General features: G+C 39.4%; 1 protein-coding gene across 2 annotated transcripts in view; it reads left to right on the top strand.

Annotated features, from left to right (window-relative positions):
• LOC129697123 (peptidyl-prolyl cis-trans isomerase FKBP1B) overlaps positions 1 to 3,795 on the top strand; it is a 45,979-nt gene extending 42,184 nt beyond the window's left edge. The window contains exon 5 of one of the 2 annotated variants that reach the window (XM_055635360.1): positions 2,342 to 3,795. The gene's annotated coding sequence lies outside the window, so the exon portion shown is untranslated. The remainder of the gene's footprint in view (positions 1 to 2,341) is intronic. The other variant, XM_055635361.1, reaches the window with a different exon arrangement.
• Positions 3,796 to 23,338: the final 19,543 nt, after the last annotated feature.

Here is a 23,338-nt window from a genome sequence, read left to right as displayed (position 1 = left end):
GAATGTGCCAGTCACTTTAAAATCTGATGAGACATTTGTCTTGAGAGACAATTGGATCATTGTTATAAAGTACAGCTTTAAGTCGAGCACTGGGAAATATTTGATCGACAGGTTGATCAACAGGAAGATCTATCAGGAAGATTACTTGAAGCCAGGGCAAATGAATAATGGAAGAGAAGCTAGATTATAATGGGATTAATTGGAATTATGCTGTCATGAGCTAATTGAGCCAAAGAGCTAATTTCATCTGAACCTTCAGGTTAATTAACCCTGCAAACAAAGATAATTTTGAGATTGGGATTGTGGTCCTTTGGACTGAAAGTTCAGTGCTATGGTTAAAGCTATTGGTTGAGTCAAAATGAAGGTTCCCCTATACCTCCTCCATCGACACCATCCAAGGATCCTGACAATCCTTTCAGGTGAGGCAGAGGTTCCCTTGCACTTCCGACAACCACATCTATTGTATCTGCTGTTCCAGGTATGGAATTCTCTGGGGTGGAACCCTCTCCAAGACAGACGTGAAGCTCACCGTTTGACCTGTTTTTACAAAATGTTAAATGGTCAGCTAGATGTAGATCACAAGACCTACAACAACCCCAAACCAATTAGGAGCAGACGAGGGCATTCGATCCAATTTGTGATCCCAGCTACAAAGACAGATGTATACAGCAATTCGTTCTTCCCACGCACAATTAAAGCATGGAATAATCTCCACCAAACTATAGTTACCCAACCAGATGCAACTAAATTTAAAGTAGCACTTTCTTCCCAATAACCCTTTCTGGCTTAATCCCTCCCTTCACCACCTCCAGTTTAAATTCCAGTTGGAATATTTTGGAGGACCAAATAACCAAGAACCAAGACTCCTATATATCGGCAAAACTAAGCACAGGCTCGTCGATCATTTTGCTGAACACCTCTGCTCAGTCTGCCTAGGCCTACATGATCTCCTGGTTGCTAAACACTAACTCCCCCTCCCATTCCCATGCTGACCTTTCCATCCAGGGCCTCCTCTACTGTCAGAGTGAGGCCCAATGCAAATTGGAGGACCAGCACCATATATTTCACTTGGGCGGTTTACAACCCAGTGGTATGAATATTGATTTTTCTAACTTAAAGTAACCCTTGCTTTCCCTTTTTTGCTGTCCCTCCCCCATCATTGTCCTCCTGAATAACTTTACTGATTGTCTGCCTCGTTGTCACCTTCTCCTCGGCTAACAATGAACTATTCTACATTTCCTTGATCATCGTCTGCTTTGATCTGTCGTTTGCACACTTTACCCTTCCATATCTCTAATCTCCATCTCCCCTGACTCTCGGTCTGAAAAGGAGCTGGACCCGAAACGTCACCCATTCCTTCTATCTAGAGGTGCTGCCTGTCCTGCTGAGTTACTCCAGCATTTTGTGTCAATCTTTGAAGACTCCAGAGATGTACAGGTTTGTAGGTTAATTGGCTTGGTATAAGTGTAAATTGTCCCTAGTGTGTATAGGATAGTTTTGATTTGCTGGGATCGCTGGTCGGTGCAGACTCTGTAGGCTGTTTCTCTAAAAAAACATTTGACATAAGTGGAAATTAGACTTCTCGTTATTAAATGCATAACTACTCTTAAGATGTCTACAAATGTTCGTGAATCTTTAGGATCTTGGAAAAAAAATATCCTGTCTTAGCAAAGTTTAATTGTAATAATTATGAAAACAATGTCTTTAAACTTCACCCCAATTACATTTTTTGGTACATTTGCTGTGGTAATTGCAAACTAGTTCGCTAAAATTATACTTGCACAATTATGCTTGAAAATACAAATAATAATAAATGCTCATTTTTATTTTATCAGTTTCCTCATTGAATCATAGTGGGTATATTTGGTAAAGCAGGCAATGTATAAGTAAGATTCAAAATGATGAGAAAGTTAATAATTGTATGCAAATCATCTGGCATTTCAATTAGCTACATTCTTTCCATAGTGCACTTTTATCATTGTAGATCATATAAGATTAAACTGATTACCATTCTGCTGTCCTACACATTCAACTGAGTCGGCAGCTTTATCAGAGAACAGTTGACATATATTTTATTGAAGGATCAGAGCTTAAAATAGCATTTTAAAAAATGCTAGTTTTGACAAATGGGTACATGCTAACATTTTCAATTGTGCAGGCACTAATATTGTCTACAGCATCTTGTCTGCATAATTGACCAATAGTCCTGTTTTTTAACTATAAAATTGTTGTTTTACTAGTTGGAATAAAATATTGCCATTGAGATGTTAATAAAAATGTAAAAATAAAAAAAGAGATTGACTTGTATTTAAATGGTAACTTTATTTTTCTCTTTTTAAAGGGATGACATAGGGAGTTCTGGGTTTCAGTATTGTGGAATAGATCTTCAGTAGCTCAAGAAGCCAGTTAGAAGAATTTTATGATATTGATTAAAAGATCCAATCCTACCTTCCTATCTACATCCTGTTTGTTTTTCTCTCGATATTTAGAATTGTTAGTTTTGACTGCCTGTGTTGTTCATTTGTAGATCCTGTTCTTATGAGATTCATATTTAAATTTTTATTGATTTCTGGTCTGTTTAATTGCATGAAATATTTAATGAATTCAAATAATATCAAATTATTTGATAAAGTAGACCTGACTGGGAGCTAATCTAATTTTTGAATAGCAAAGACATTAAACAAAGGGCCTACTAAGATTTTATGAAATTATAGTAAATGGTCATTCATAAGAATCTACTGGACCTATATTACCAGTCTTACACTGAAGCAAGAACTTATGTAAAACTTAATTGCTTGTTTAAATTAAAAAATATTGATGTTCACCATTAAAATATAGTCCCAGGCAATTGTATCTTCCTTTTTCTGATGGGAAAATATCACCATTGGATGTTTGTAGTGATAAGTTCTGGTAAAACCCCTTGAGCTTTGAAATGCTACATGTACAGACACTTCTAGAATAAAACAAAAATGAAACATTGCAAACAGATTTTACAAATGTATGTGTAGCTCAAGGAGTCTTATGCATTTATCAATCGGAATTTAGTCATTTTAAATGCGAGGATAAGACACTTGTGTTTTATAATAACAACAGAAATGGTGGAAAATCTCAGCAGGTCAAGCATTCTTTTTTGTTGTTTGTATTTCAGATTTCCAGTAATTTTTTTCATACTTGTGCTTTTGTTGAAATCAGTTTTGTCTGTTCTCATTTAGGCTGTTGAATGGAAAACCAAGTGATAATGACATTTCACACAATGCAGAATTTGAAATGCAGAAAAATGACTTGCATCATCAAATTTTACTTGTAACCTGCTCAATCATACTTCCAGACACCATAGCAAAAGCTAGCCTCAACCTTCCTGACCTAAGGAAATAGCATGGAAAAAAACACCACATCACAATGAAGAGAAAAAAGATTACAAGAACTTTAAACTGATGATATATTTTTTAAAAGCTAGAAACACTCAGCAGGCCAGGCAACATCTGTGAAGAGAAAAAGAGAATTACCATTTGAGACCAACATCTTTCATCAGGAATGGATAAAGATAGAGATAAGACAACTTGGAAATTGTAGGGAAAGAATGTGGGAAGGAAGGAAACAAAAAATGATAGTGTGCAAACTACCATCATTATTTTTGTCATCTTCATTGTGTTCATTTCTGCTGAGTATTTCCAGAAATTCCTAGTTTAATTTTGGATTTGTAGCATCGACAATATTTTGCTTGTGTACTTATATAATTCAGTTTACAACACATTTTGCAAGGTTATAATAATAAAACTCTTCATGTTTAAAGAATTATGCATTAATCATTTGATGACATTGTACAGAATCAAATGTATCTTTTAAAAGGAAAAAAATATTAAGTTTGGATGTTAAATAAAATTTGAAGGGATTTCCCAAATAAAATAATTTGATTTTTATTTAAACAAAAGACATTTAGATAAAAATGGTTTAGAGGGGTATGGGCCAAATTCAGGCAAAAGGGACTAGCCCAATATGCCAACTCGGTCAACCAAAAATGCCAGTTGCCGTGCTCTACAGCTCAATTACTCCAATTTTTCTCAATCTCCGAGAAAAACCCAAAGTCTTCTCCAGTTATTAATTATGCTTGAAGTACAGTCATTTACGGTGGAGGCAATCAAACCCCACGTGGCAAGATACCATAAATAACAGATTACATTGTTTTTGGTATGTTTAATTGGAAACTAGGTATTCCTATGGGAATGTGTCAAAAGAACATGGGTAAGATTAACGTCATCAGAATGTCTGCTCTGAATGTCAGGTCTTGATTATGTGTCTAATTATCTGAGTTTGAGTTGAGCCCATATGCTTTTATTTAGCTCAAACTGTATATTTATCAAGAACGTCTGCATATTTTTAAAGGGAATTATGTATATGCCAAACAACAAGCAAAATAATGTGGGGATTAAGTGCAGGAAACACGCCACGAGACAAGAAAAAGACTGTAAATAGAATCTATTTAATGTTACATAAACTCAAGCAAATACACCTAGTGTTATGTCTGATTGTAATGAGGAAACTCTATGGCTGATTATCAGCTGAGAATGGAGACTATGTCCTGTTACGTAAAAAATAAAATCTGGATAGATTCCATTATGGTTGTGCAAATTCTCCATCTCGTCCTCACCTTAATTTTTCTCTTTGTTAACCCTAATTCATTAATTTCACCTAACCTAGATAGCAGTAGAATCAAACGAAGCAATCGGTGGAATTATTAGAATAGCAGAAAGCTCAAAACTCAACTGGTTCCTCTTGAACAAAGGTTGTCATTTCACTTTTATTAGAAAGTATGCAAATGCTGAAGGCTATGACAAATGAGTGTAAAAGAGTGCAGATGCTGAAGGTTATAACGTTAGTGCAACAACTGAATTTCCACATTTAGCTGATCGTGTGCTTATGTCAAAAGTTGTCACATTTACACAGAACTAAATGCAAGTCTTGACTGTCTCCACACTACTTCAGAATACAGGTCTTGGTCTTCGGGAGATATTTTCCTTAACTGGTGCTTGGTTCACTGAGAATGTGCAAATTTGAGTAAGTCTTTGTCTGTGCAGTCCTAGATTTTTCCAAAACATCAACTGAGCACGTTGTAATTTTCTTTTTAATTTTACCAAAACAAAATGTGACAAGCCACATTGTCCCGATAGAAATGGGAGAAGATTGATAATGACTTGGATGAGATTGAATTTGATCCAGCAGTCAAGTTATGCTGTTCTCAGATTCAACCAAGCTTGGGATATATCGGTTTTGAATGAGCCAGTGTTGAAGGCTGTTTATAAAGTGGGGGGAATAAAGGTAATTTTAACTCCAGAATTTCAGTATGCTGCTTGGAGAAATGTAATCACATTCAGTTCCCACAGGCACCTCTGACTTTTTTTTTTTTTTTTACAGCCTTGCTTGGTGCTTTAGTCCAACTTAATACTGCTGCTAATGCAGTTCCATGAACCGTGCATACAAACCTACTGCCAAATACTTGTTTTTGACATCATTGTCACTGATCATTGTAATGAGGACAAGTACCATCCTCCATTTTCTTCTCAACAACACATGATGGGCTGTCCATCCACATCTCCCTTTCCCAGAGCATCTATGGATGTCCGTTTGCCTTTCCTAGTACCTTTGTGCATCAATAAGGAAATATCACAGGCAAAATTTGGTGTCATGTTCCACACCACATTGTAGGCCGAAGGGTGTGTTCCCGTGTCATATATTCTAGGTGTACTATGTAAAAGAGCCACAAGTGGACAAATAGAATGCGAGAAATGGAAGAAAGTGATTGATGCGGAAAATGGAACCAAACAATGAAAAGGGTCTGAGGGTTATAGCTGCCACATAAGAAAAAAATCAATGTCATAGAAGGCAAAGAAAACAAATAAGAGTTTCTGGGAAAAGTGGAACAATGCTATGAAAAATATTTAGCAAATTTATGAATCAAATCTTATGAATGTTAATGGGCTTGTGAGCGGCAGGCGCATTTCAACGAACCTGAATAGGATGCCACATGGAGAGGTAAGATTAACTATGTGCTAAAGTAATTACACTGGAAATACTACATTTTAATCTTAGATTCTATTTAAATAAAAGCCACATTTGTGATTTTCGATTCCATTCATATTGTTACAATTTAATTTATAATTGGAATTACATGATGGTGGAGCAAGCTACTCACAATTAGGTTAAAATGCAATGTTTCTGCTTGGGAGATGAATAAAAGTTGGCCTACGACCATAAAAAGACCCCAAATTGGTAAAAGGCTCTGAGCAATTATAATCCCATGGGATTAATTAGGCAGTGGCAGAGTTGATATTATAGTAGAACTCTATCTTTTTGTCTTAAGTGCAATTAATGATTTTCAGACCCATTCCTTCTGTCCAGAGATGCTGCCTGTCCTGCTGAGTTATTCCGGCATTTTGTGTCGATTTAAACCAGCATCTGCAGTTCTTTCCTACCCAAAGAAAGTTAATCACCGTTACTTGTCTTCTGCATCACAATGAACATTATCAATGAAGATGTACTGGTCTTCTTTTTTTTTTTGTTTATTTATTTTATTAGAAGTTAATACATCACAAAACAGTACAGTGGCACCTAATTTTAGGTGCCAACTATGTAATAACGTAATCCATTCTATGTACAACCTCTAGTTTTATGTTATAAGAAAGAAGTAAGCAGAACAAGAAAAAGAAAGCAATAGAAAGGGGAAAAAGTGGAGAAATAGATGGTAGAGAGTAGAAAAACGTGAAGTGTGTATATAAAAAATAAAAAAAAAGGAAGAGAGAAAGAGGAAAGTAGAAATAGAAGAGAAGGCCCCTTAAAAGAGAATTTTTCAAATCTGTATTCGGAGATGTAGCTGTACTGGTCTTCTAATAGGAACTGTTTTACCATGCGGCTTGTGCTAACTACTCCGTGATATCTGACTATAGCCAAGTATATTATAAATAAACTTAGACTTGGTGATTGTTTCGGCGAACATGTACTCGGTCTGCCGAGGCCTACTTGATGTCCTGGTTGCTAACCATTTTAACTCTTCTTCCTATTCCCATACTGACCCTTATAACCCTTGCCTCTATCCCCCTATCATTTGTCAGGCTTTGAACTGTTCCTCCTCACTTAGAAACATAGACATAGAAACATAGAAATTAGGTGCAGGAGTAGGTCATTCGGCCCTTCGAGCCTGCACCGCCATTCAATATGATCATGGCTGATCATCCAACTCAGTATCCCGTACCTGCCTTCTCTCCATACCCCCTGATCCCCTTAGCCACAAGGGCCACATCTAACTCCCTCTTAAATATAGCCAATGAACTGGCCCTCAACTACCCTCTGTGGCAGAGAGTTCCAGAGATTCACCACTCTCTGTGTGAAAAAAGTTCTTCTCATCTCGGTTTTAAAGGATTTCCCCCTTATCCTTAAGCTGTGACCCCTTGTCCTGAACTTCCCTAACATCGGGAACAATCTTCCTGCATCTAGCCTGTCCAACCCTTAAGAATTTTGTAAGTTTCTATAAGATCCCCTCTCAATCTTCTAAATTCTAGAGAGTATAAACCAAGTCTATCCAGTCTTTCTTCATAAGACAGTCCTGACATCCCAGGAATCAGTCTGGTGAACCGTCTCTGCACTCCCTCTATGGCAATAATGTCCTTCCTCAGATTTGGAGACCAAAACTGTACGCAATACTCCAGGTGTGGTCTCACCAAGACCCTGTACAACTGCAGTAGAACCTCTCTGCTCCTATACTCAAATCCTTTTGCAATGAAAGCTAACATACCATTCGCTTTCTTTACTGCCTGCTGCACCTGCATGCCTACCTTCAATGACTGGTGTACCATGACACCCAGGTCTCGCTGCATCTGCCCCTTTCCCAATCAGCCACCATTTAGATAATAGTCTGCTTTCCTGTTTTTGCCACCAAAATGGATAACCTCACATTTATCCACATTATACTGCATCTGCCAAACATTTGCCCACTCACCCAGCCTATCCAAGTCACCTTGCAGTCTCCTAGCATCCTTCTCACAGCTAACACTGCCCCCCAGCTTAGTGTCATCCGCAAACTTGGAGATATTGCCTTCAATTCCCTCATCCAGATCATTAATATATATTGTAAATAGCTGGGGTCCCAGTACTGAGCCTTGGGGTACCCCACTAGTCACTGCCTGCCATTGTGAAAAGGACCCGTTTACTCCTACTCTTTGCTTCCTGTTTGCCAGCCAGTTCTCTATCCACATCAATACTGAACCCCCAATGCCTTGTGCTTTAAGTTTGTATACTAATCTCTTATGTGGGACCTTGTCGAAAGCCTTCTGGAAGTCCAGATACACCACATCCACTGGTTCTCCCCTATCAACGCTACTAGTTACATCCTCGAAAAATTCTATAAGATTCGTCAGACATGATTTACCTTTCGTAAATCCATGCTGACTTTGTCCAATGATTTCACCACTTTCCAAATGTGCTGCTATCCCATCTTTAATAACTGACTCTAGCAGTTTCCCCACTACCGATGTTAGACTAACTGGTCTGTAATTCCCCATTTTCTCTCTCCCTCCCTTCTTAAAAAGTGGGGTTACGTTTGCTACCCGCCAATCTTCAGGAACTACTCCAGAATCTAAAGACTTTTGAAAGATTATTACTAATGCATCCACTATTTCTGGAGCTACTTCCTTAAGTACTCTGGGATGCAGCCTATCTGGCCCTGGGGATTTATCGGCCTTTAATCCATTCAGTTTACCCAACACCACTTCCCGGCTAACCTGGATTTCACTCAATTCCTCCAACTCCTTTGACCCGCGGTCCCCTGCTATTTCCAGCAAATTATGTATGTCTTCCTTAGTGAAGACGGAACCAAAGTAGTTATTCAATTGGTCCGCCATATCCTTGTTCCCCATGATCAACTCACCTGTTTCTGACTGCAAGGGACCTACATTTGTTTTAACTAATCTCTTTCTTTTCACATATCTATAAAAACTTTTGCAGTCAGTTTTTATGTTCCCTGCCAGTTTTCTTTCATAATCTATTTTTCCTTTCCTAATTAAGCCCTTTGTCCTCCTCTGCTGGTCTTTGAATTTCTCCCAGTCCTCCGGTATGCTGCTTTTTCTGGCTAATTTGTACGCATCATCATTCGCTTTGATACTATCCCTGATTTCCCTTGTTATCCATGGATGTACTACCTTCCCTGATTTATTCTTTTGCCAAACTGGGATGAACAATTTTTGTAGTTCATCCATGCAGTCTTTAAATGTCTTCCATTGCATATCCAGCTTTCTTCCACTAACACCACCACCACAATCGGTCTGAAGAAGAGCTCCGACCCAAAACATCACCTATCCATGTTCTTCAGAGAAGACACCTGACCCACTGTTCCTCCAGTACTTTGTGTCCTTTTTTTTTAACTTCAAAGTGATTTTACATATTCCTGTCAATCTTACTAAAGAATGAATAGTATTACCACACTGAGATCTGTGCCCGTGCTTATCATTCACGTCTTATATAATCAAAGCATATCAATAAAATAATCCTGTGCAGCAAAGTTCCTTTTGCCTGTTGAATCCTGTGTTATAAGCAGAAATACATTCCGACAGGATGTTTTTCTCTTGTATTCAGTCATTTTATCGGTGATAGCAAAGTGACCCACTGCCATTATTTAACAACAGAGGCCAACATTACATTCAGGGCAAGGGAAAAGCTTGTGCAAATGAAACAACAAATTTTGTTTGTTATTTTTAGTTACTCACGACTGAGGTCAGTAAGATTTTCATGTGATGTCACTACGTCATTTGGATCACCAGTCATGGCCAAGTCTTTCTATCATGGTCCTGTCTCGTGTCTGAGGACATTTAAAAAGAACTCCAAGTACATCTTCATACATTCATAGGTCATATAGCATGGAAACAGGCCAACAAAGATACCCATCTATGCAAGTATCATTTGTCTGCATATAACCCATATCCCTCTAAACATTTCCTACCAATGTACCGGTCCAAATATCCTTTAAATGTAGTTACCTCAAACATTTTCTCTGGCAATTCATTCCATATATGTACCATCCTCTGTGAAAATGTTGCTATTAAATCTTTCCTGTCTTACCTGAAATCTATGCCCTCAACTTCTAGATTCCCAAACCCTGGGAATTAAGATTATGTATTCACTCTATTTATGCCCCTCATGATTTGATACACATCTGTAAGATCACCCCTCAATCTTTTATAACCCAAGGAATAAAGTCCCAGCCTGTCCAACTTATCCCTATACTCAGTCCCTTGAGTCTTGGCAGCATCCTTGTAAATCTTTTCTGCACTCTTTCCAGCTTAATGGCATCTTTACCATAGCTGGTAGACCAAAATTGAACACAATGCTCCAGTGGGCCTCATCAAGTCTTATACAACGAAATTCATTAACACTAGCATGAAGATGCTGAAATTGAATCCGGGGTCTCATAAATGCAAAGCGTAAGCTCTCCTGCTGAGTTACATTCCTGATTCACCGGCAAGGCGTTTTCTTTGATGCAAGGCTCGTGGATTAGGAAAGTGGAAAGAGAAAAAAGGAAAGGAGGATATCTGGGAATGAGTTCAGGGGTGAAGGGTCAAACACAGTGACTATGTGGAAATGGAGTAAAGGTCGGAGGATTACTTGAAGAAGCTGCCCTCAACAACTGCAAAGGAACGCATCAGAGAAAATGCCTTGCAGGTGAAGAGAGCATCAGTGCTGCACTGAGACTTCTGTTCACATGACCTCAGACTGAAGAGGGAGAGGCAAACAATGGACTGTCAACCCAATCGAGTGGAAGATGTCACATCCAAATCTTATTGCCACAGTATTGAGTGACTAAAAATAAGAATTGACAACATTTATTGTTTCTTAATTTGAGGGTGTCCTAATTTGAGGAAGGACATCCTTGTGATTGAGGCAGTGCAGCGTAGGTTCACAAGATTGATCCCTGGGATGGCAGGACTGTCATATGAGGAAAGATTGAAAAGACTAGGCTTGTAGTCATTGACGTTTAGAAGGAGGAGGGGGCATCTTATAGAAACATATAAAATTATAAAAGGACTGGACAAGCGAGATGCAGGAAAAATGTTCCCAATGTTGGGTGAGTCCAGAACCAGGGGCCATAGTCTTAGAATAAAGGGGAGGCCATTTAAGACTGAGGTGAGAAAAAGCTTTTTCACCCAGAGAGTTGTGAATTTGTGGAATTCCCTGCCACAGAAGGCAGTGGAGGCCAAATCACTGGATGGATTTAAGAGTTAGATAGAGCTCTAGGGGCTAGTGGAATCAATTTACAATTTAAAAAAATTTACCCATTGCATTTATTTGTAAAAATCTTGGGTATACATAAAATTAATTCAGCTTCAATTTATCTTTACAATGCAAGTACTACATTTGACCAATTAACCTGTTTTTAACACAGGTTCACTTTAAAAATGTTGAATAAATACATTACCGCACTAGAAAATTCCCTGTTTCAAACATTCATGGTTTCCTTATAAAAATATGAATCATCTGTTTTGCCTTGAGCAATGCCTCAGGAAATCCTGAAGCAGAACAGCATAATAGGCTGCTGGATAAACATCCTTATCCAGCATTCTCATTGGCAAAGGACATTGTGACATTTGCCAAGTTTCCAAGGAAACGATGTGGTTGATTGTCAAGTGCTGGAAGGAATCATGTGACTTGTAACCAAGGCTTAGTAGGAATGGGGTTTGGCTGTTTAAGATATATAGCCATCAAAAAAGCCACAAAACCTTTCATGCAATTTCCTGCTGGACTGCTCTGGTGTTCCATTGCTCTGCTTGATAAGGGAATAATAACAACTTAGAAAGAGCCTTGAACATAATAAAACATATTAAGCCACTTCACAGAACTAAAGGGTACTCCTACTTTTCTGAGCTCAGGCTGCTGCTGAAGAGAATGATTGCCTTGTCCTTGTCAGTGGTTTCCAGACTGTCAGTATTCACAATTTCAAGATTTTCAATATCAACAATATTTGGCAAAGGTTTCTGGAATGAAAGTTCTGTCAGTATAACCCATGGCAGAAGGCACAAGAACCTCTGAACTTTTAAGTAATTTTATTTCAGTCTGCTGTGTCTTTCCTTTCCTGAACTTTGATTGCAATCATCAGACATGCAATCATGTCTTTCCTGTGCTCACAATTATTATTTTTACTCTTTCTAGCAGAGTTGCTGCATTCGATTCTGCTCACACACATTTTCTTACTTCCCTTATGTGCTCTGGTTTTGTCCTATTCGGTATAACAGGTTGAGGTCCTTGGACAATTGCCAACGTAAATGGTACATTAAATCACTGAAACACTTCACCATATCATGCAGTATCAGTGGAGAAAGGGAATGGAGATAACTTTTAAAGTAAATAAGCTACCCGAGGAGTGGAAAAAGTTAGACATCGAACATGTTTTCAGAAAACATGGAGAACACAAAAGGTCTGTAACAGGTTGGGGTCCAGCCGACATGCTGATGGTGCTGGCTGAAAGAGGTTGGTAAAAGTTAGTGAATAACAAGTTTGGAAGAGCTGGAAACAAGAGGAGACAAATTAGATCTGATGAGAGAAAAAGTGAATGTGAGATACAGGAGAAGAACGCTGATTATCTGGTTAGGAGAGGGGAAGTGAAGGCGTGTCTGATCATCATCATGTAGGAGGTTTCTGAAATTGCAGAGGAGCATCCATTGAATGGAAGCAAGAGGTCAAAGCTAAGGACAAGGAAATTTACCCCTCATTCCAATAAAAGCCACATTTTAAAATTGTTTTTTTTAATGCTGCTGAATGTTTAATGATTACAGTCAGTGCCATCATTTCTCTTTAAATAAAACTTAAATTACATGTCACTGTCATTAATCAGGAAGGGAATAATTTGAAGGTAGACAAAAATGCTGGAGAAACTCAGTGGGTGCGGCTATTTATCCGCTCCATAGATGTTGCTGCACCTGCTGAGTTTCCCCAGCACTTTTGTCTTACCTTCGATTTTCCAGCATCTGCAGTTCCTTCTTAAACACAGGGAATAATTTGAATTAGACTGATTGAAAGATTTAAACATTTTGCAGTTCAGCACCTCATTAATCACCAGCTAACATTTTGCAGTTAAATAAAACTTAAATTACATGTCACTGTTTATTTTTTTTAAAGCACACAAAGTACTGGAGTAACTCTGTGGGTCAGGCAGCATCTCTGGAAGACATGGATAGGTGATGTCTCAGGTCAGGACCCTTCTTCAGACTTCAGTTTATTTTACTGCTGGGTGGTTGTAGTTATACATTGGGCAGAGTGAAATGGGCAATGTCCATTTCTAGGTTATTCTGCAACACTCCAGAATCTTGACTGGCAATTATTGGTGTAAATTATGGTTGTACCGCTGATATGATTTTAGAATGCAATGTACCTAGAGTGCGACCATTCACCATGCTGTGCTCTATTCAGAGCATTGAGCAGTGAGTGTAGTTTAATGGAATCTATTAGAGCATTACTGTGCAAGTTAGACCGCTTTGTTACACAGCACTGGAGTAAATTGAGACCCCCGATTAAGATATTCCCATTATTTAACTTATCTTTTTTTGTCATGCCCACTGCACCAATCTACATCATGACTATTTAGATCCTCTAAATCCCAAATCACACAGTTAACCCAACTATCCATAGACCCATGGTCCTAATTTACTCATGGACTTAAATGAGGCCCCAATCTCCATCCACTACTCACACCCCCAACAAGAAATTCTGCATTCAATGTCCTTTTTTAATTATATCCCTAATATGACCCACATAGGGCATTTGATTGCCATCCCCTCTCTCCCCACCAATATCTTGGACCTTGTCTTTGTACCAGGACTTGGATTTAACTTTGCACACAAGATTAATTGTAGTTCATTTGATTCAGTTCAGAATCTTGAGCCTTAGTTGTTGTCGTCGAAAATAGTCATCGTTATCATGTGCAGTCATACTCTAGGGCATTTCTAAATTAGGACATTCCTAAAATGATTTTTTTTCAGTTAAAAAAAAAAGCTAACTTGCACTAAATATACCCCACCCTGCAAGACTCTGAGAACCCTTTCATATCAATGCTGGAGAACATTGTTAAAGAGGTAAGCTGTAGAGAGTTACCAGATTTTAAATATTTTGGAAGAGATGTGAGATGCTGCTGATCAGCATGAGTTACTTCAAAAGGACTGAGAAGGGGACCTTGCCCTACCATTGGAAATGTCTGAAGAAGGGTCTTTACCCGAAACGTCACCCATTCCCTCTCTCCAGAGATGCTGCCTGTCCCGCTGAATTACTCCAGCATTTTGTGTCCATCTTCGGTTTAAACCAGCATCTGCAGTTCCTTCCTACACATGGAGATACCTATCCCACCCATTAAAAGCCGCAATGGGGTGAGCACCTTATAGGTTTATAGATCAGATAGTAAGCTGAGCAGAATATCGTGAGACTTACAAAATTACTTACAAAATTCTTAAGGGGTTGGACAGGCTAGATGCAGGAAGATTGTTCCCAATGTTGGGGAAGTCCAGGACAAGGGGTCACAGCTTAAGGATAAGGGGGAAATCCTTTAAAACCGAGATGAGGAGAACTTTTTTCACACAGAGAGTGGTGAATCTCTGGAACTCTCTGCCACAGAGGGTAGTTGAGGCCAGTTCATTGGCTATATTTAAGAGGGAGTTAGATGTGGCCCTTGTGGCCAAGGGGATCAGAGGGTATGGAGAGAAGGCAGGTACGGGATACTGAGTTGGATGATCAGCCATGATCATATTAAATGGAGGTGCAGGCTCGAAGGGCCGAATGGCCTACTCCTGCACCTAATTTCTATGTTTCTATGAGACGGACCCATTCTAGAAAACTATTCAATAGTTTATTTTCCAACACAGACAGTATACAACTGCAGAAGATGTTGGCTTGTTTCATCAAGAGAGGACACCTAATTAATCACCAGTTTTATTTATTGTACAAAATCTGGTGAAGTAGGATAAATCTTGTGGGTTTCTATATTCATCTACACTGATCAGTCCCATGTCTAAATTGGACAGAACTCTGCTAATCAGCAATTTTAAAATGTTGAATTTTAAATGTGAAATTTGTTGTAGCTATTCCATGACTTTCAATTCAATCAAATGCACTCCTGTTCATGATGTGTTGAGAACATACACCCGTACACCATGGAAAGAAAAATCTACTGATTTCATTAATAGTCACACCAATAATGTAAAACACACTTTAAACATTTACACAATGGAGTGATTTTCTGATCTTATGTTAACAGTGAAAAACTCAAATATTAATAAAGAATGACGAAGGGCTCCAACACAAAATGTCATATTTTCTCCAGAGATGCTGGAGAATAACTGACCCAGTTATTCCACCATTTTGTGTCTATTAATAAAGTAAATCAGAAGGTTGATGCAATGAGGTAGATTTGTCAACCATCAGATAGAACATCAGATATAAAAGGATAAGCTGGTTTGATCCGAGATCACAAACACAGAACTTAAAGCCATTTTGAATTTGCAATATTATTTGATGTTGCATAGTCATTTTTAAGAGAAGAAAATTACTAAACCAAATTATGGCAAAATCAAAAGATTAATTTGCACATAATAGATCATACATTTGGTAATTAAAAGAGCATTACTGGATAAACACTGTGACATATCACATTGGCTAACCCTTAGTCACTTGCAATACACATTTCCCAGACAAAATGAAAATGCAGCATGCGTAATTGCTTTAGCAGGATAACAATAATGAAAGTAGGCAGTGTTAAAAGCTATAAAATGCTAAACTATTCTGCACCACTGCTCAGTTGTCATGATTAGTCTTGAAAGGAAAGTGCTCGCATATTGTCCTCCAGTGCGAATATAGTGCTCGCTTATATATTCGTTCAGTTAAGTAACAGCTCAATTTTGAGTCACTCTTCTGTTCAAATCATTCCATGGTTGTTGATTTTGACGCCTACTTCAATATTCTCTATCCACGGTGCAAATGATCAACCTGCAGTGTGTAAGGATGTTTTGAAACAGCTAAAAGATCACACTATGCAGTCAAATTTTGGGGTTTAAATGACTTTTAGCAGACATCTTTTGAAATTTACCATTTAAAAATTATTCTCTTATTTGAAGTACAGGTATATGCTAACTATGTTCGAGGATATAAATCCTATTGTTTTCATACAGTGGGCTTGAATTTCATTTGTGACCTTTGCAACTCTAACCAGAGAAGGCATATATATATATTCACACACACACACACACACACACACACACACACACACACACACACACACACACACACACACACACACACACACACACACACACACACACACACACACAATATATAAAACCTGAAGTTTTATATATTGAACTTTTGTTGTTGTTTATTATGGTGTTTATGGAGTACCATGTTTACATATATGTTGTGCTGCTGCAAGAAATAATTGTATTTTTCCGTTTCAGGATACATGCAACTATTCAGTGGTAAATGAAGCCATTATGGTAGGTGCTAGCCACCAAACTGTCATCTGTGGCTTTAATGAGTGTAACATGGTATGTTTGGTGCCAACCAACCCCATAATGAGCTTTCTTGAATGAATGATATTTGTCACATGTACCTAGGTACAGTGAAATACTTTGTTTTGCATGCAACCTAGGCAGTATACAAGTGTCACCACGTGTCTGGCATCAACAAGGTTACAAAGCAACAAACAGTCCTATCTACTGCCTGCTTTTGCTCATGATTACGAATACATCACCAATGCAGCTAAATTAGCAGTGGAACGCAAAGTGATGGAGGGACTCAGCGGGTCACATAACGTCTGTGAAGTGTATGGATAGGCAACATTTCAGGTTTGGCACTTCTGATTATTGACAGTTCGATTGACTTCAATGGACCGTTTAGGTACTCAAATGGTGCTGCAGCCACCCACTTGCTTTTAGGAACATGGGAAAAAGCAGTTAACTCTAAGTTGTCCGGTCAAGGAGAATTCAACAAAACATTAAATGGTTGCAATTAAAAACTGCTGAATCTATGTCAGGTGGCAGAAAATTAAGTTGAACATAGTTATGCATGCAAACTAATGATGAAGTAGAATATGCCCATTATATAACTAAACAAATTTACATAGAAATTAGCTCAATCACTGATGAAGGGAGACACAAACGATTTTAGATGCTGTATTCCATAGCAAATGTCCTCTTTGACATACCGAATCTCTGTAATCTTCTCAGGAAGTAGAAGCGCAGATGTGCTTTCTTTATAATTCTCTGGAGAACATCAATAGGTGACATCTCGAGTCGAGACCTTTCTTCAGCTTGCTTGTAAGTAAGTAAGTAAGTAAGTAAGTAAGTAAGTAAGTAAGTAAGTAAGTAAGTAAGTTTATTGGCCAAGTATTCACAAAGAAGGAATTTGCCTTGGTGCCCTGCCTACAAGTAACAACATGACATACAGTGATAGTTATGAATGACTCAGAAAACACAAAACATTAATAATAATAAAACATTAATGATAAAACACCATTGATCAAGCATGTGAACCAAGAAAATATCAGATCAAAGGGCGGCTACAGGTTTTTGGCTGCTGAGTAGAACAACTACTCGTGGATAAAAACTGTTTTTATGTCTGGCTGTGGCAGCTTTGACAATCCAGAGTCACCTTCCAGAGGGAAGTGATTCAAAGAGTTTGTGGCCAGGGTGAGAGGGGTCAGAGATGATCTTGCCCACTCGCTTCCTGGCCCTTGCAGTGTACAGTTCATCAATGGAGGGAAGGTTGCAGCCAATAACCTTCTCTGCTGATTGGACGATTTGCCGCAGCCTCCAGGTGTTGTGCTTGATGGCTGAGCCAAACCAGACCATGATGGAGAAGGTGAGGACAGGCTCTATGATGGCTGTGTAGAATTGGACCATCATTGCATGTGGCAGATTGTGCTTCCTCAGCTGCTGTAGGATGTACATCCTCTGTTGTGCCTTTTTTGACTGTGGAGTCGTTGGTACTTAAGGTCCTTGGAGATGATGGTTCCCAGGAACTTAAAAGACTCCACAGGTGTGACTGTGGTATTGTTGATGGTGAGTGGGGTGAGGGGAGGGGGAGCTCTCCTAAAGTCTACAATCACTTCCACTGTCTTAAGAACATTGAGCTCTAGGTTGTTGCTGTGCCACTTCCTGTCTGTGAGCAGATTCTTCCCCATCCTGGATCAGTCCAATCAGGGTTGTGTCATCCGCAAACTTGAGAAGGTTGACAGAGGTGTCCGTGGATGTGCAGTCGTTGGTGTAGAGAGAGTAGAGGAGAGGAGAGAGTACGCAGCCTTGCGGTGCTCCTATGCTGAGCGTGTCCGAGATGTGCTTTCCCAGCCTCACATGCGGCTTTCTGTCTGTCAGGGAGCTGGTGATCCACCAACAGAGGGGTTCAGGCACAGTCAACTCGGAAAGTTTGCAGTGTAGTAGCTCTGGCACAATGGTGTTGAATGCAGAGCTAAAATCAACAAACAGGATCCTCGCATAGGTCCCCTGGCGGTCTAGGTGCTGTTGGATGAAATGCAGGCACAGGTTGACTGCATCATCCACAGATCTATTGGCCCGATTGTATTGAGGTTGTGAGGAAACTGGAAGCAAGAAAAAACAGGACCAGCAACAAATAACCACAGGCACGAAGAGTTCAGGCATACTCCATCTTTGGCCAACAATTGGCCTATCAGGGAACCTCCTTGCCGGAGATGTTCTGCAAGCAACAAATAATTAATTTGCTGCCCTTCCTAGATCCCTCACAGCAGAATTTTCGTTCTTATCACTTAATAGAACAAACCATTCTCACTGACATCTATTCCAAACTCACTGACTCCCACAATTATCTTGACTGCAGTTCTTCCCACCCTGCTTCCTGCAAAGACTCTATCCCCAACGCAAAATTCCTCGGTCTATGCCGCATGGGCACCCAAGATGAGATGTTCCATACCAGGTCATACGAGATGTCCTCATTCTTTAGGGAGCGGGGTACCCCCCCCCCCCCCCCCCCCGCATAGATAGAGGGTCCTCACACACGTCTCCTCTGTATCCTGCAGCTGTGCCCTTTCTCCCCTTCCCCCAACAGGGTCAGAATCTCCCTAGTCCTTACTTTTCACCCCATCAGCCATGGCATACAACACATAATCCTCTGACATTTTTACCACCTCCAATGGGATCCCACCACTAGCCACATCTTCCCATATCCACCCCTTTCTGCCTTCTGCAGAGACTGTTCCCTCTGCAACTCCCTGGTTAACTCATCCCTTCCTATCCAAACCACCCCCACCCCAGGTACCTTCCCCTGCAACTGCTAGGAGATGCAACACCTGTCGCTATACCTCTTCCCTCAACTCTGTCCAGGGACCTTTCAGGTGAGGCAGTTCACTTGTGCCTCCTCCAAACTCATCTACAGTATCCGTTGTTCAAGATGTGAACTCGTACATAGGTGAGACTAAACGGAGACTGGGCAATCGTTTTGCTGAACACTTTCGCTCAGTCCGCTTGCACCTGCCTGATCTCCTGATTGCCAAACACATTAATTCTCCTTCCCATTCCCACACTGACCTTTCTGCCGTAGGCCTCCTCCATTGTCAGAGTGAGGCCAATTCCAAATTGGAGGAACAGCATCTCATATTTAGCTTGGGCTGCTTGCAGCCCAGTGGTATGGAATTGATTTATCTTACTTCAAGTAACCCCTGCATTCCCCCTCTCTTCAACCCTCCACTGCCCAAGACACACCAGATTCCCATTCTTACCTAGCAAACAGGTAACAATGTTTATTTTGCCTGTTTCCTTTAACATCCTTACTTTTCTGCATATCTTTCATTCATTTGTTCCATATCCTTCATCATTGTCTATTCCCTTTCCCCGACTAGTCTGAAGAAGGGTCTCGACCCGAAACGTCACACGTTCCTTCTCTCCAGAGATGCAGCCTGTCCCGCTGAGTTACTCCAGCTTTTTGTGTCTATCTTTGGATTAAACCATCATCTGCAGTTTCTTCCAACACAAACCATTCCAACACAACTGGGCATTATAATCCTCAAAGTCATTTCAAATCCGTCTATCATTTCACCCTTTCCTATCTCAATAAACATACACCCCTAGAGACCACGGAAAATACCATCTTCCTCCAATTCCATTACATATCCTTCTTCACCACATCATTGGAAGTTATGCTATCTTAGACCTAAACTCTAGAATTCCCTCCAGAAATCTTTTTTTACACTTCTCTCCCCATCTTAAACTCCAACTCTTTGATCAAACCTCTTGGAACCCAAATTAATATCCTTGTGAGGGCCAATATCATTCTTTGTCCAGTTTAATTCCAATAAAGAGTTTGGTGGTATTTAATGCATAAACAATGCCAAACAAGTACAAATTGCTGTTTATTAGTGGCTAGGAAGTGTGGCCAGAAGTGGAAGCAGATGCGACAGTGACTTTTAAGAGTCATTACAACTGCCCCATGAACAGGCAGGGAATGGAAGGATATAGACCATGCACAGGCAGAGAGGAATAGTTTAAATTCGCAGCATGACTGGCACAGATATGATTGGCCGAAGGGTTCGTTCCTGCGATGTCTTATTCAATATTTAATTCAGCCCAACGAAAGTCTGCTTAAGGTCAAATTGCCGCTGGATTCTGCACCTCCTGGCCCAGTTGCTGAGATGCAGAATTGGCCAGTTACGCAAACAGTTCCCACATGATATTATAATAGAGCACTGAAATCAAAAATTTGTAGAATAGAATAGAATAGAATGTCTTTTATTGTCATTCAAACAGCTTGGTTTGAATGAAATTGCATTTTCTACAGTCTTAACAATTACAATAAAACCCCAGACCCACACTTAACACAGTTTACACAAACATCCATTATAGTGAATCTCCAACACCTCCTCACTGTGATGGAAGGCAAAAGTCTTATCTCTTCCTTTGTTGTTCTCCCACGGTCCAGCAGTCCAACTGCATCGTCGAGGCGAACTGGGGCTTCTGAATGTAAAGCCCCCGTGGGCGATGGTAAGTCCCGCGGCCGTTTAAGCCGTGCCGGGCAATGTAAACATGCTCTGGCAACTGCCCAAGCAATGAGTAAGGTCGCTTGCAAATAAACTTCAAGTAATAGATGGCATTTTAGTAAATTTTCCAGAGGAATAAAAACACATTTACTTTTATGAAGCAGGCCATTTCAATATTGTCAAGAAGGATTGCAAAGTTATTTGTTAAAGGTTGGATTGCAATAATAGCGGGCAAAAAACACTTCCATACTGGACATGTTGCTTTCATTAAACAAAGTATAAAAACGTTTAACTCTTTTCCAAGTATTCTGGCATAAAGGTTTATCATCAGCTAGTTTATTTCACTAGCCCATTAATATCCTGACATCAACTCATTCATACTGTATTGCTTTGCTGAACACCTTACCTGAATTACTTGTATTAATAATTTCTGAGAAAAGATGCTGCCCGACCTGCTGAGTGCTTCCAGCCTTTTCCATTTTATCGCAGTTTTCCAGCATTTGCAGTTTTATTTTCACATCCCAATTGGATTGGCTTGCTGTATTTCCATTTTTGTGTGACGACCCAATATCTTAACCAAGTTTATACAAGAGTGTAAATTGCTCCCCAAATCATGATTACATCCTACACTATGGTTAGGCTGCAGTTCCAAAGAAGGATGGACTTGCCTATGAAGACCCTCTATTGAGAAGAAAAAGTCTATAACAATGAATTCACTGGAAAAGAACAATTCCAAATGATCAGCACATTGCTTTCATTAAACAAAAACAACATTAAAGAAAGACTATTCTCCAAATATGCAGCTAATGTCAGCAGAACCAAACATTAAACTAATAACACAAGCAATTTTTGAGTTTATTTTCTTTTCCAATATATAATTAAAGTCAATCTTTTGGAAAGCTCCAAATATGGTGCTGTCCAAGAAGTTAAGAGTTTCATAGGGTTTATTTGCTTCATCGTTAATCCTAGTTTAATTGTCCATTAAAAGTGGATTATAGGCTGAATTTTAGTTCACAACATTTTGCAACTAAACAATGGTTATGTTATTATTCTTGGCAAAAATGCAAGATTCCACTGTTCACAGCATTCTTGATCATTTAAGAGACTTCACGATAAGGAATTAATCACACAAACATGTTGGCTGTGGCTGATTTGTTAGTAATTTTGTCGCTTTCCAGAAGTTATAATTTGAAGTATTACTCCAGTGACACATGCATTAAAATCTAAACCAATGTTCCATTGAGGGAATGCTAGACTTCAGAAGTACAGTCTTTCAGATCAGACATTAAATCAAGGAAGCCGTGTTGCACAAACCTGTATATACCCACCATCAAAGGCACCAATATGAGGTACTACCTTGAGAAGGCAGCATCTATCATCAAGGATCCCCATCATCTGGGTCATGCCCACTTCTTGCTGCTGTGGTTGGGCAGAATGTACAGAAGCCTGAAGTCCCACATTACCAGTTACAGGAAAAGCAACTTTCCTACAACTATCAAGTCTTGAACCGGACTGCACAATTCTAATCTCACCTCAGCAATGGATCACCATGGATCACCTCTTGCACTACCATTAAATTATTTTCTAATTGTGTTTTTATATCAAGTCTTTTTTTTGTCACTGACATATAATGTACATGTAATTTATGCATCTTTAATGTTCAATGTATGTGTTTGTGTGTTGCTGCTGTAAGCAAGATTTTCATTGTACCTGTACCTCACCGAACTCGAGAATTTCACAATAAACTCAATGAGACTCGACTTGACAAAGAAGATGATATGGCTATTGAAGCAATGTCTCTTGTGAGAGCTTGTATATATGCAAGTTAACAGCTACATTCCTGCATCATCCAAAAGTACATCAGTGGCTTTGCTGAGCTTTGTGGTATAAAAGATGCTGTCTGTATACAAGTCTTTCTTTTTAATTTTGGCTTTGACCTTGACTCTCGCTGGCAAACATTTAAAAAAAAATGTGATTCACATAAACTTTAGCAACATGAGAATATTGTGTAGTAGTTATGTTTTCAACAGGCTCCTGATAATGTACAATGTAATGCCTTATACAATTGCACATAAACATGTTATTTAACATGGGTTATGGAGTGAAAAAAGGAGACATCAAATATACAATTTAACATGGAGACACAGGAGAGTGCAAATGTTGGAATCTGGAACAACAGCCAATCAATTAGTAGAGCAACTCAGCGAGGTGAGCAGATTCTGTGGGAGGGAATGGACAGTCTATGGTTTGGGTCTGGACACTTCATCTGCAGTGAGAGTATAGAAAGGAGATAACCAGTCTAAGGAGGTGAGGGGG

The sequence above is a fragment of the Leucoraja erinacea genome, chromosome 5, assembly GCF_028641065.1.
Source record: "Leucoraja erinacea ecotype New England chromosome 5, Leri_hhj_1, whole genome shotgun sequence".
NCBI lineage: Eukaryota > Metazoa > Chordata > Chondrichthyes > Rajiformes > Rajidae > Leucoraja > Leucoraja erinaceus.
Note: the sequence above shows the minus strand (reverse complement) of the source record. Positions and strands in the feature narration are given on the sequence as shown.